The 15,560-nt window shown below is 38.9% G+C and overlaps 1 long non-coding RNA gene across 1 annotated transcript in view; it reads right to left on the bottom strand.

The window, feature by feature from the left end:
* LOC129636944 (uncharacterized) overlaps positions 1–15,560 on the bottom strand; it is a 205,376-nt gene that overhangs the window by 108,005 nt on the left and 81,811 nt on the right. The gene's annotated exons all lie outside the window — the stretch shown is intronic.

The raw sequence follows: 15,560 nt of genomic DNA, 5'->3' as shown, positions 1-15,560 counted from the left end.
ACAGCATCACAATGCACAGTATTATGTCTAGCTACCCATCCAACTTCTACATAAAAATTCCCAGTTACTAGACACATTGTAGTAGGCATTGATTTTTGTTGTTGTTTTTTTTTTTTCCTTCCTGCAGAATGATAAAGAACTCTTCTTCTTTGGGTAGGGATGTTCCCATGTGCCTAATTTGGGGAAAGTCAGTAGGAAGGAGTGAACATTATTTCTCCTCAATATAGAAATGGAAACTGAGAGGTTTTCCCCTTCCTCAATTCCTTTCAGCCAGGATCTAAGCATATGAACTGAGAGTGGATGGTTGTATATTGCTGCTCAGTGATGGGAAACTAGAATGAGGGAGGCAGTGACTTCCAGTAGCCAAGTGATGTCATGCCCAGAAGGGATGTAGTGGAGGCAGAGGTGATGTCTAGCAGATGTGGTTGTGTGCAATGCATCTGGCATATTGTGTGCCATGTCCTAACCAGATTACTTCATCCCGTACTTTATTTGTCCCTTAATTCCACCCCTTTCCAAGACCATTCCTCCAAACTCTTATCTTCCTATGATATCCCAGTAATCCTTTTCTCTACACAAAGTTGGCGTCCCTTATTTGTAGCCCAGAATCTTAAGGGACCCCTATCAATTTAATCACTAGTATACACTTCCTTGTTTTATACTCTCATCAGACCTGGTGTTGCCTTATTCTATTATTTAATATTCCTTTAGTATAAGCTGAAATTCTAAAAGTATTCACATTATTTCTTAAAACATTTAGTGTCTCTATACTAACACTCCTAACAGGGATAAAATCCATCTATAGAAATTGAATAATTAGAAGACAACTGTCTAGATATTTTAATTAATTGGGAGATGGTGGTGTTGTTGAGGCAAAGACTAAAAAATGGATCATATTGAGGAATGTGTTAAAAATAAGCTGAGATCTCTGTGAATGGAATATATTTCCTTTATGGATTTCTCATTTTAACCATGAGCTCCTTGGGATTTTAAAGTAATGAAAAGACAAAAAAGCTAGTCTTTTTCCTAGTGTGCCATGAAAATTTGTTGATCTTATGGCACCTCCTATCATCATGGGAGTGGTCAATGTGTTGGCCTTAGTCAAGCTCAAAGGTAGAAAATGAATTCTTATTCCTTTTTTAAAAAAGACTTTCTTTAATATTCCACTTATCTAATTAGTCACCTTCACCCACAGCAGCCATGAAATTAAAACACACTTGCTCCTTGGAAGAAAAGCTATGACAAACCTAGATAGCATATTAAAAAGCAGACACACTACTTTGCCAACAAAGGTCCATCTAGTCAAGGCTATGGTTTTTCCAGCATTCATGTAGGGATATGAGAGTTGGACCATAAAGAAGGCTAAGTGCTGAAAATGGATGCTTTTGAGCTGGTGTTGGAGAAGACTCTTGAGAGTCCCTTGGACTGCAAAGAGAACAAACCAGTCAATCCTCAAGGAAATCAATTCTGAATATTCATTGGAAGGACTGATGCTGAAGCTCCAATACTTTGGCTACCTGATGCAAAGAGCCGACTCATTAGAAAAGACCCTGATGCTGGGAAAGATTGAAGGCAGTAGGAGAAGGGGATGACAGAGGATGAGATGGTTGGATGGCATCATTGACTCAATGGACATGAGTTTGAGCAAAGTCCGGGAGATAATGAACGACAGGGAAGCCTGGGGTTCTGCAGTCCACGGGGTCACAAAGAACTGGACATGACTGAATGACTGAACAACAACACACCTCCTACCTACCTTTATCACCACATCTCATCTCACATCCCACATCTCACAGGTTAAGGGCATTAATAAGAAAGACAGAGAAAGAAAAATTTTCTTATTTTTCTCCAATTATATGTCTCCAATACCCCTGACTTTCTTTCATGCACCAGAAATTTTAAACTGTTCAGATTCATCTGGATACATACAGTATCTTGGAGAAAATTGCCCTCCCTAAATCAATAGTAGTTCTAAGTATCTCCACATGAGCTTAAGACTGGACCAGCATTATACAAGTCCTCCACAGAAAACAGAATGCAAATAAATCATAGAATTGTAATTAGATTTCAAGTACACAAAAAGATCCAAAAAACATCCTGAGAATGTAGGTGGTTAGAGAATGAGCCTTATCCCAGGGGGATTTCAAGCCAGGAGAAAAGTAGCTTCTAACCAGCAAATCACCCTTGGTTCTACAAGATGAATAGTGAGCAGGACTCATTTTGATACATTTTGACTTTCTTTGTTGTGAAGTCTCATTTAAATAATCCATACCTCTATCCAGAAATATTTAGTTCTTATTATAAACAGAGAACTTTCATTCTGAAAATCAGTAATATCCAGAGTTGTCAGAGGAAAAACTCTGTTCTGTGCACAAATACACAATACCCCAAGAGAATGAACATGGTAAGTTTTATGATCTTTTACTAGAAAAACAGATTAAACAGAAAGCAAAGATAAGTGTAAGTTATCTACACGCATCTGCAGATTATTGGTGCTTTCATGTATATTCCCTTTTCCAATTCCATAAACAGGTAATGAACAGCCTCCAAACAGTTCCCTTTGAACAGGCAGTGTATTTATTACCTGCTTTACAATGCAATGTTTATTGGTAATAACTGTGGATCTACTATTAATCTACAACCCACTTAAAAAAAGTCTTTCAGAAGCAGGCAGTTGTCCTACTGAACAAACATGACCAAACTCTCTCATAGTCAGGTCTTACCTCTGCACACACATCAAAAACAAAAAATACTATGCTGTGCTGAGACTTTTTAGGAATTAGAACTGTATTGAGTTTATTTGGAAGAAAGGCTACCAAAAATCTCAAGTGGCCTTATAAGGATAAAAATATACTGAAAATATTAATAGCAAGATATTAGAAAGGGGTCAAAGTAACAATCTACAGGAAGGAAAAGGGAGGCAGAGTAAACGTAAACACTGCAGTATTCTTTACTCTGGTGCTTCCAACACATACATAAATACATACACTCCAACAATACTTACTCTCATGTTCAACAGTCATGACCTAGCATGTGCACACACACACACACATACCCCTTATTTGGGGTAATGCCAGGATATTTCTACATTCTTTTGACTTTTGTTATTATTGAGGAATAATTTACATACTGCAAAAAGCATAGATTTCCAGTGTACAGTTGGATCGATTTTGACAGATATATACTTACAGATAGCCATCATCCAAATCGAGATACAGAGCATTTCCAGCACTGGACATGTGCACCTTTTCTGTCAGACTTCTCTCCCACCCGGGAAACTACTATGCCGATTTGTTCCACAATAGATTGATCACACCTGTTCATGAACTCTACACAAATGGAAGCATATGTATGTTCTCATTTGTGCTACTTGATGCATTCCACTAGATTTATTTTACAGCTCACTAATGGGCTGCGACGTACAGTTAGAAAAAAAAAAAAATGCTACAATGCATGCCATAACCTAGCGTGCATTCATTTAACTTCGGATGTTGACAAATTCTCAGACCTCTCCCACAGAGATTCAGATTAAAATGTAGATTACTGAGCCCTACTCCAGACCAACTAAAGTGTGCATCCTTATGTGGTTCTGCTGCAGGTTGTTTACAGCCTACATTCTCATATGGTTTACAGCCAGGTTTCTCAATCACTCTAAACAATGCTTTCACCATGTCACCACCTCTGTCCCAGCTAAGAAAATACAATGGCTCCCCGTTTACTGCCTACTGCATCAAGCCTAAGTACCTTCACCTGACACACAAAGCCCTCCATCAAAGGTCTTGCTTTCCTGATTGATACACTTTCCTGTTACTCAGCAACAAGAACCTCCACAGCCATGGGTCTCCTTAGGGACCCCCACTGCCCATTCAATTCCACAATACAGACTCTAATACTAACTTTTCCCTGTATCTGAGAACCTATCAGAGCTCTTCAAATTGAGTAACAGCCTCAGATAGTATTTCCTGGAAACTGTTTTGGTGGTGGGTGGGTCTGTGGGTACCAGGCACATTTGTAAGGCATCAGAGCTTCCTCCAGGCTGACTTACTGACTGTTAATTCTCCTCCACAGAAGTGTTCTCTGTGTTATATCTCTGTTCAAGAGAGTACCCTTTGGCTCTACAACATTGTTAGAACATTGATTCTATGTGGTCTCCTGGGTATATTTGGAAACAGATGGGTCTCGGTTCTCCTCTTGCTTTCTTACTCTTCAAATAGGAAAAGAAAGGCCTCTTTGTTAGGACTGAAACAAAACTTGCAGAAATAGATCACGAAAGGTAGGAAAGAAGGGGCAGACTAAAGGAAGCAGCCTGGGGAAGCTCAAGGCAAACTTCAAGGTATAGCCCTCATGTTTTAGTCCCTTCTCTTGGACACATCAGATCAGATCAGTCGCTCAGTCATGTCCAACTCTTTGCGACCTCATGAATTGCAGCACGCCAGGCCTCCCTGTCCATCACCAACTCCCAGAGTTCACTCAGACTCACGTCCATCGAGTCAGTGATGCCATCCAGCCATCTCATCCTCTGTCGTCCTCTTCCCCTCGCCCCCAATCCCTCCCAGCATCAGAGTCTTTTCCAATGAGTCAACTCTTTGTATGAGGTGGCCAAAGTACTGGAGTTTCAGCTTGAGCATCATTCCTTCCAAAGAAATCCCAGGGCTGATCTCCTTCAGAATGGACTGGTTGGATCTCCTTGCAGTCCAAGGGACTCTCGAGAGTCTTCTCCAACACCACAGTTCAAAAGCATCAATTCTTCGGCACTCAGCCTTCTTCACAGTTCAACTCTCACATCCATACATGACCACAGGAAAAACCATAGCCTTGACTAGATGGACCTTTGTTGGCAAAGTAATATCTCTGCTTTTGAATATGCTATCTAGGTTGGTCATAACTTTCCTTCCAAGGAGTAAGTGTCTTTTAATTTCATGGCTGCAGTCACCATCTGTAGTGATTTTGGAGCCCAGAAAAATAAAGTCTGACACTGTTTCCCCATCTATTTCCTATGAAGTGGTGGGACCGGATGCCATGATCTTTGTTTTCTGAATGTTGAGCTTTAAGCCAACTTTTTCACTCTCCACTTTCACTTTCATCAAGAGGCTTTTGAGTTCCTCTTCACTTTCTGCTATAAGGGTGGTGTCATCTGCATATCTGAGGTGATTGATATTTCTCCCGGCAATCTTGATTCCAGCTTGTGTTTCTTCCAGTCCAGCGTTTCTCATGATGTACTCTGCATATAAGGCACTAAATAGATGTGTGTTGATAGAGTTCACAGAGCTTTCTTGAGTATATTCATTCATTCAATACACTATTTTTCAGTTTCTACTGTGTCTCAGGAACTTCTGTAGGAGCTGAGAATATAGCCACTAGTAAGACAAATCCCTATCCTCAAGGAACTTGGCCTTCTAAGGGGATTATACAGATACACACACACACATACACACATACACACACAACACATACCCTTTAAGCAGGGTAAAAGGGGAAGGAAAGTACACACTATTAACAAACAGTAATAAAGGAAGTTCTCAGTAAAGGTAGTATTTTAAAAGACTTGAAGGGGGTAACTAAGTGGGCTACTCAGCTATCTAGAGAAGTTCAGGCAGAAAACAGGCATAATTGCAAAGGCCCTGAGGTGGAAGCCTTCTTCCTGTGTTTGATAAATACCAAGAGATCTGAAAAAATATGAGGGTATTGGAACACAAAAGGCCTAATGGGCTGTTGTAAGAACTTTTGCATTTACTCTGAGATAACTAAGAACGAAAGGGAGAGCTTTGAGCTGAGACACACATGATTCATTTTGTATTTTCATAGATTTATTCTGCTACTGTATTGAGAGTAGACTGCAGGTGGACAAGGAGTAAAGAGAGGCTGTTAAAATAAACCAAGTAAACAATGATGGTAACTTGCATCAGGATTCGTAGGATTAAAGGAGCTAGAGAAGAGCAAAATTATGAGTACATTCTGAAAGTGGCCATGACAAGATTTGTTAAATTATGAGGTGTAAGAAAAGAGGATAGTCTAGGATAAGTCCAAGATGTCTGACCTGAGTGACATGAGAGGTGGGTAGCCTTTTATTAACACTGCTGGAAGAGCAGACTGGAAGAGAGTCTGGGAAGTCCTTTGTGAACAGGTGAAGTGTGAGATGCCTTTTAGACACCCAAGTGGTGATAATTAGAAGGCAGTGTATACAAAATTCTAGAGTTTATGAGGTACATTCAGATCAAAGATACAAGTCTTGTATTTGTAAATTTATACATGGTATATATATAGTCATGACACAGGATACTTATACAAAGAGGAAGAATACTGTCTAAAAAAATGAGATCGGGCATAACCCCAATATGCGGCTATCAAAAAGATGCAGAGAAATCAATACAGGAGATGGAAATGTCCAAGCATAGACAAGGAGAAACAAGGAATTGGTGTCCCAGAAGTCAAGTGAAGAGTATTTTAATAATGAGCATGCTATCAACAACATTAAGTGCTCCTACAGATTAGTAAGATAGGATATGAAAACTCATAGTTAAATTTAGGAAAATAGAATTCATAGTATTTTAACAAAGGAGTTCAGTGAGTATGCAAATACTCCTAAAATGGGTTGCACAGAGAACTGGAGAAGATGACTTGGGGATAAAAAAGTATAAATAACTCTCTCAAGGAGAGCTGACATAAAGGAATAAAGAAATAGTGAAGTGGTTGAACTAGCTGAAAAAGCAAGTGGGAAAAAGATACACACACATAACTCTCATCTTTAAAAACAGATATATAGTGTGTTTTTGAGTTCAGGCAATAATCCAGTTGAGAAAGGGAAAAAAAATCTAAAGATGCAAGAGATAAGGAGAAGAGAAGAATAAAGAATTCCTGACATGGTATACTTAAGAAGTGACTGGAGAATCAAAATGAGAGATACTCCAGGTCCTAGTTCATAGCCCTCTACCTGCCCATTTGCCATTTTGTTTGGTCTTCAGTTTCATGTGTTGGTTTTGTTTCTCTAAGCAGATTTCAAACTCTTCCAGGATAACAGTGTGTATCCTAGGCTACCTGTGGCTTTTTACAAGACCCCACACTGTATATGACATAACATTTTTCATTTTATCATTGATGGCTTTAGCAAGTTTTGTTCTGACTGTAAATATTGAGAAGGAGGGACACAGGACAAATGACTGCCTCTAAAATTAGAGAGACAGACAAGCAAACAATAAGAGTTTCACAATTTACCAGAACCAGAAACCTCCTTGGCAAACCAGTACGAAAGTAGGAAAACCTGAAGTCTCATTAGCCAATTGCTGAAGGTTCAGTATTGAGAAACCTGAGAGATCAAAATCCCAGGGGACCCAGTCATAGGTAGGCTCTCAGACTTTTGGGAGTTTTACCTCCAGGAGGTTTACCAGCTCCTCACAATAAATGACAAAGAAGCATCACCTCATGTTTCCAGAAGAGGGAGGGGAAAAGGGACTGTTTTGAAATATACCACAACATTCTGTTCTTAAAAAAGCCTGCCCTCAGGAAAAACGGTTTTAACAGAACCTAACCAGTAAGAATTATAGTATAGCCTAAACTAACTGAGGCACGGGGAAGAACCAACTCCAGTCCGCTCACTCCAACCTTCCATGTGGAGGAAGGGAAACACAACTCCAGCCCTCTTTGGCCATCCTGTTTCACTTAAGTGTTGGTGTAGGGACTGAGAAGCACAGATGGAGTTCACCGCCCACAGGTACCAAAACTGGATAATAAATCATAGGACTGTAGAAGACTTCCTCTCACACTATACCTTATCATTACATTATGAAAAGCCTGTGTACTGCATTTTCTTTTGCCCAGTACATGGTGTTTGCTTTTCAACAAAAAATTACAAGGTATTGCTGAAAGACAAAAATCACAGTTTAAAGAGACTGAACATGCATTAGAACCAGAGTCAAATGACAGGAATGTTTGAATAATCAGAGCAGAATTTTTTTAAGGTTATGATTAATACTCTAAGGGATTTAACAAAGTAGAGAGCATGAAAGAACAAACAGATAATGTAAGACAGAGGAAAAGTATACACAAGAATCAAAGAGAAATGCTGGAGATCAAACAATGCTAATAGAAGTGAATAATGCCCTTGGTGGGCTCATTTGTATCCAGACATGGCTTTTCACAGTAGAGAAATAAACCCAAAAACTATTCTTCTAAAGACCTCTAAACTCAATAAGCCTCTAGCCAGGTGGACAAAAAAAAAAAAAAAAGATGAGACTAATTACTAATATCAGAACTGAAAGAAGGGATTATTACAAATGTCATGGACACTAAACAGAGAACAAAGGTATATTATGAAAAACTATGCCTAAAATATTGATAACATAGATGAAATGGACCAATTCTTTGAGAGACATGTCTCCCAACAAACACAAGCAATAGCCAATCTGAATATATCTATAACTATTAAAGAAATTCAATCAATAATTAATAACCTTCCAAAACAGAAAGCCAGATGCTTTCACTGGTGTATTCTATAAAACATTTAAGGATGAAATTATGTCAGATCTCTACAATTTCTTCCAGAAGATACAATCAGGAAGAATATGTCTGAATTCATTTTGCAAAGCCAACATCACCCTCATACCGAAAATTGACAGAGCTATTTACAAGAAATAAAAAAATTCAGATCAATATCTCTCACAAACATTGATAGAAAAATGCTCAAAATATTATCAAATTAAATCCAAATATGTATATAAAGAACCATGCACTGCAAGCAAGTGAAATTTATCCCAAATATGCAACATTCAAAAATTAATATAATCCATTGTATCAAACAGAGAAGGCAATGGCACCCCACCCCAGTACTCTTGCTTGGAAAATCCCATGGATGGAGGAGCCTGGTTGGCTGCAATCCATGGGGTCGCTAAAAGTCAGACACAGCTGAGCGACTTCACTTTCACTTTTCACTTTCCTGCATTGGAGAAGGAAATGGCAGCCCACTCCAGTGTTCTTGCCTGGAGAATCCCAGGGACGGGGGAGCCTGGTGGGCTGTCGTGTATGGGGTTGCACAGAGTCAGACATGACTGAAGTGACTTAGCATAGCATAGCATTGTATCAAAAGTTTTCACAGGTGGCACTGGTAGTAAAGAATCCACCAGCCAATGCAGGAAACCTAAGAGACATGGATTCAGTCCCTGGGTTGGGAAGATCCTCTGGAGGAGGGCATGGCAACCTATTCCAGTATTCTTGCCTGGAGAATCCCATGGACAGAGTAGCCTGGAGGGCCACAATCCATAGGATCACAAAGAGATACAACTGAAGCGACTTAGCACACATGCATTATATCAAAAGCCTAAAGAAGAAAAATGGCATCATCATTTAAATAGATGCAGAAAAAATAAAAAATAAAAAAATAAATAGGTGCAGAAAGAACACTGGATGACATCCAATACCCATTTATGATAAACTTGGTCAGCAAGTTAGAAATAGAGGGGAACCTCCTCAACTTGATAAGGAATATCTACAAAAAAAAAAAAAAAAAAAACAACCTACAACTAACATCATACTTAATGTTAAGAAACTCTCTTGCTAAGATCAAGAATAAAGCAAGGATGCCCCCTCACCACTGCTTTTCAACATTGTACAGGAGTCCAATAAAAAAGAAAAAAAAGGAGTCCTAATTCAATAAGACGAGAAAAGGAGGCTGGTGCACTGGGACGACCCAGAGGGAGGGTATGGGGAGGGAGGAGGGAGGAGGGTTCAGGATGGGGAACACAGATATACCTGTGGCGGATTCATTTCGATATTTGGCAAAACTAATACAATATTGTAAAGTTTAAAAATAAAATAAAATTTAAAAAAATAAAAATAAAATAAAATATACCATTTGGAAAGGAAGGAATATAACTGGCTTTGCTTGCACAGATGATATAATCACTTATGTAGAGAATCAGAAAGAACTGACAAAAAAAAAATTGGAACTAATAAGTGAGCATAACAACATCACAAAATGCAACGTGCATATATATTACTTTCTTATTTACCAGCAATAAACAAGTGAAGTTTGAAATAAAAACCGTAACTCCAATGAAATACTTTGGTATTAATCTAAGCAAATATACACAAGATATATATGAGGAAAACTACAAAACTCTGACAACAAAAGATACCAAAGCACTAAATAAGTGCAGAGATATTGCATGTTCATTGATAGGAAGATTCAGTATTGTCAACATGTCATTTCTTAACAGTTGACCTATAAATTCCATGCAATTACAATCAAAATCTAAGTAAGTTATTTTATGGATATTGACAAATTGATTCTAAAGTTGATTTACAGAAGGAAAAACACCTGAAAAGCCAATTCAGTACTGAGTGAGAAAAAAGCTGGAGGATTGATACTATTCAACTTCAAGACATACCATAAAGCTACAATAATCAAGACAGCACATTATTGGTGAAAGAATAGTAGTATGTTATTGGTGAAAGAATTGGTCAATGGAATAGATAGAGAACCCAGAAAGAGACCAACATAAATAAAGTCTATTAATCTTTTTTTTTTAATTTTTAAACTTTACATAACTGTATTAGTTTTGCCAAATATCAAAATGAATCCACCACAGGTATACATGTGTTCCAAGGAACAAAGACAATGCAATGGAGGACTGACGGTCTTCAACTAGTGATGCTGAAACAACTGGACTGTTATGCATTGGCTTGATATGATTTCAAACCCACTTGTTTATGACTTAAGTGAAGCCTTTTTAATCCACTTGTTTATGACAAAGACAAAAAAATTATGTGTTTTAGAAGTAAATTGTTTTTGATCGAGACTAAATTAACCTCTGTCAGGATGTCATCCTCTCATCTGTTGTTGTTGACTGGAACTCAGAAGTTCAGCTAATAAGGCACCCAAGTGGGAGATTATCACTAAGAGCACACAGAGAAAAAACTATGGCAAGGACACATTTAGAATATAAATACTGAGAGTTTGTGAAGAATACATGAGAGTTTTGTTCTGAGCAAAAGCTACCTTAAGCTGATCTGGTGCTTCTAAGATCCTGAGGCACTTGTTCCTTCCTGGCCAGGCTATTATTGGTTAGTAATGGTGTTAAACCATGCAGTGGTCTCAAGAAGAGAAGGAACATATGTCCCTGCCTTGATGAAGAACTCCTCCTAGGCAGCAGCACAAGCCATGAAATGGTACATGGAGTGATAACCTGCAAACTAGTCAAGCCTGCCTGCGAACATCAGCAACTTGGTTCCCTAGCAACGTGCTCTAGCAACAAGGAACTTTCCTTTTGCTCCAGCAGCTGAAAGTCAGCTCTGGGTCGATTAAGCCAGCTCACCTGAGAAACCAACCTCATATAAAAGGTACACCTCAACTTAATTTGGACTTTGTTTCTGTTATCTCCTCTTGCCCAGAACAATATTGTAATTAATATATCATTTGTTTGAAGTATGTTGTTTCTTTATTGACTTATTAAGAGTCATTTCCCTGTATGCTACTGGCTTGTAAAACCCATGGTGAATCTGTGTTAAATACAATATTGGCAAAGACAGCCTCAGTCTCTGAGGATAATCCATCACTCCTCAAACAAAACACTGGACATCCACATGTAAAATATGAATTTAGACACAGACCTTACATCCTTTACAAAAAAATGTACTCAAAATTGCTCACAGACCTAAATCTAAAATGAAAAACTATAAAAATTCCTGTAAAATAATTACGGGAGGAAACTTCAAGTACCTTTGGTATGATTAAAGTGAAAGTCGCTCAGTCTTGTCCAATGCTTTGCGACTCCATGGACTGCAGTCCATAGAATTTTCTAGGCCAGAATACTGGAGTGGGTAGCCTTTCCCTTCTCCAGAGGATCTTCCCAACGCAGGTATCAAACCCAGGTCTCCTGCGTCGCAGGTGGATTCTTTACCAGCTGAGCCACAGGGGAAGCTTGGTATGATGAGAATTCTTTAAATACAATACCAAAGGCAAGATCCATGAAAGAAGTCACTGTAAGCTGCATTTCATTAAAATTACAAACTTCTGCACTGCAAAAGCCAGTATCAAGAGAATGGGAAGATAAGCCACATATTGGGAGAAAATATTTGCAAAAGACACAGCTAATAAAGGACTGTTATTCAAAATATACAAAGAACTCATAAAACTCAACAGTAAGAAAACAAATAGGTAGGGTAAATGTTTACACTTATAGCTGATTCACATTGTTACACAACAGAAACTAACACGTTATAAAGCAATTATCTTCCAATTAAAAAAAAAAAAATAGAAAACAACCAGAATAAAAAAATAGGCCAAAGGTCTTAAAAGACACTTCAATGAAGATAGAAAGTGGGTAAGTAAGCACACTGAAAGATGTTAAATTTCATATGTAATTAGGGGATTGAAAATTTTAAGCAATGAGGTAACACTTCCCTGGTAGCTCAGACAGTAAAGAATCTGTCTGCGCTTAAATGAACCTTAAATGAATATTACAAAGTGAAAGAATTCAATCTAAAAAGGCTAAGAAGCCATATGGTTCAAACTAGAAGACATTCTGTAAAACACAAAACTCTGACAATGGTGAAAAGATTAGTGGTTGGCAGTTGTTAAGAGAGAGAGATGAAAAGACAGTACACAGAGGATTTTTAGGGCAGTGAAACCATTCTGTACAATAGTACAATGGTAGATATGCATTATTATACATTTGTCAAAATCCATATAATGCACAACACTAAGATTGAACCGTCTTATAAAGTATGAACTTTGGATGATAATCTTTTCTAGAATTCTTGTGCTACAGTCTCCTACATGCTGGACTATCTCATTTCCAATTATTTTCTAACACCTCAATTAAACTACAAATTCCAAGGAAAAGCAATCCTGTCTTGCTCACAGCTGAACACCCACCACCTTGCACAGTAAGGTCAAAATAATGTGTGTTAAATAAGCATATGGAAAATATCAGGCACATAAAATAACTGATAAGACAATCAGATGGTATTTTAAAGATAATTTAATGAAAGGACTACCATCAAAAGTGTGGGTATGTTTCAAGGAACCATCAAACTTTGTTAAGATATCTACAAACTGGCAGCACTGGGAAGCCATTACTATATCTAGGCTCAGAAAAGAAGGGGGAGTGACAGTAATCCAAAATCTGATGATAAACAGAGCAGCAGAAAAGTTGTCACAAAGAAAGAAAGGTAGTTATGGAGGGCAACAGCTGAAACCAGAAATCTGCATCAAAGCAGGGAGGAGGCATGCAAGAAGTAAATCTCCTATTTACCTCGCTTCCTGAATTGTAATCTCCTTGTGATTTTTATTAGCTATGCCTAGCAGTAAACAAAAGGTAAGAATGAATAACACAGTTCATAGGAATCGGTTCCCAGGTGCCAAAAGCAGGCAGAGAACAAATATGCAGAAACTAGGGAGGGAGAAATTGGTGATGGAGAATAATCAACAGGCTGATATTATCAAGCAAGGTATTCTTGATATGTAATTATAAAAATACAATGGAAACATATGGGAAGACTATATAAAGGAGTGGAAATAGGATGCCTTAATCTGTTCTCTCTTTCAGTTCAGTTCAGTTCAGTCACACAGTCGTGTCCAACTCTTTGCGACCCCATGAATCGCAGCACGCCAGGCCTCCCTGTCCATCACCAACTCCCAGACTTCACTCAAAGTCATGTCCATCGAGTCAGTGATGCCATCCAGCCATCTCATCGTCTCATCCCCTTCTCCTCCTGCCCACAATCCCTCCCAGCATCAGGGTCTTTTCCAATGAGACAACTATTCTCATGAGGTGGCCAAAGTATTGGAGTTTCAGCTTTAGCATCAGTCCTTCCAAAGAACACCCAGGACTGATATCCTTTAGGATGGACTGCTTGGATCTCCTTGCAGTCCAAGGGACTCTCAAGAGTCTTCTTCCAACATCACAGTTCAAAAGCATCAATTCTTCAGTGCTCAGCTTTCTTCCTGGAAGTGAAGAGGAACTAAAAAGCCTCTTGATACAAGTGAAAGAGGAGAGTGAAAAAGTTGGCTTAAAGCTCAACATTCAGAAAACTAAGATCATGGTATCTGGTCCCATCACTTCATGGCAAATAGATGGGGAAACAGTGGAAGCACTGTCAGACTTTATTTTTTGGGGCTCCAAAATCACTGCAGATGGTGACTGCAGCCATGAAATTAAAAGACACTTACTCCTTGGAAGGAAAATTATGACCAAACTAGATAGCATATTCAAAAGCAGAGACATTACTTTGCCAACAAAGGTCTGTCTAGTCAGGGCTATGGTTTTTCCATATGGATGTGTATGGATGTATACAGTCATGTATGGATGTGAGAGGTGGACTGTGAAGAAAGCTGAGCACTGAAAATTGATTATTTGAGCTGCGGTGTTGGAGAAGACTCTTGAGAGTCCCTTGGACTGCAAGGAGATCCAACCAGTCCATTCTGAAGGACATCAGTCCTGGGTGTTCTTTGGAAGGAATGATGCTAAAGCTGAAACTCCAGTACTTTGGCCACCTCATGCGAAGAGTTGACTCACTGGAAAAGAGTCTGATGCTGGGAGGGATTGGGGGTAGGAGGAGAAGGGGAGACAGAGGATGAGATGGCTGGATGGCATCATCAATTTGATGGAATTGAGTTTGAGTGAACTCCGGGAGTTTGTGATGGACAGGGAGGCCTGGCATGCTGCGATTCATGGGGTCACAAAGAGTCGGACACGACTGAGCAACTGAACTGAACTGAACTTAACAGCTCTCTTCACGTTCCAACTCTCACATCCAAACATGACCACTGGAAAAACCATGGCCTTGACTAGACAGACCTTTGTTGGCAAAGTAATATTTCTGCTTGTTAATATGCTATCTAGGTCAGTCATAATTTTCCTTCCAAGGAGTAAGCATCTTTTAATTTCATGGCTGCAGTCACCATCTGCAGTGATTTTGGAGCCCCAAAAAAATAAAGTCTGACACTGTTTCCCCATCTATTTGCCATGAAGTGATGGGACCAGATGCCATGATCTTAGTTTTCAAATGTTGAGCTTTAAGCCAACTTTTTCACTCTCCTCTTTCACTTTCATCAAGAGGCTTTTTAGTTTTAGAAAGGGTAGAGAAACCAGAGATCAAATTGCCAACATCCCCTGGATCATCGAAAAAGCAAGAGAGTTCCAGAAAAACATCTATTTCTGCTTTATTGACAATGCCAAAGCCTTTGACTGTGTGGATCACAATAAACTGTGGAAAATTCTCAAAGAGATGGGAATACCAGATCACCTGACCTGCCTCTTGAGAAACCTATATCCAGGTCAGGAAGCAACAGTTAGAACTGGACATGGAACAACAGACTGGTTCCAAATAGGAAAAGGAGTACATCAAGGCTGTATATTTTCACCCTGCATATTTAATTTATATGCAGAGTACATCATGAGAAATGCTGGGCTGGAAGAAGCACAAGCTGGAATCAAGATTTCCAGGAGAAATATCAATAACCTCAGATATGCAGATGACACCACCCTTATGGCAGAAAGCAACTCCAATAGAGGAGAAGCTGGTTAACCTACAAGGTTTGGAACACCAGACTGCAGAGTAACAAT

The sequence above is a fragment of the Bubalus kerabau genome, chromosome 22 (genome assembly GCF_029407905.1).
Source record: "Bubalus kerabau isolate K-KA32 ecotype Philippines breed swamp buffalo chromosome 22, PCC_UOA_SB_1v2, whole genome shotgun sequence".
Taxonomy (NCBI): domain Eukaryota; kingdom Metazoa; phylum Chordata; class Mammalia; order Artiodactyla; family Bovidae; genus Bubalus; species Bubalus kerabau.
The sequence above is the reverse complement of the archived record's forward strand: the minus strand, read 5'-3'. Positions and strand labels throughout refer to the sequence as shown.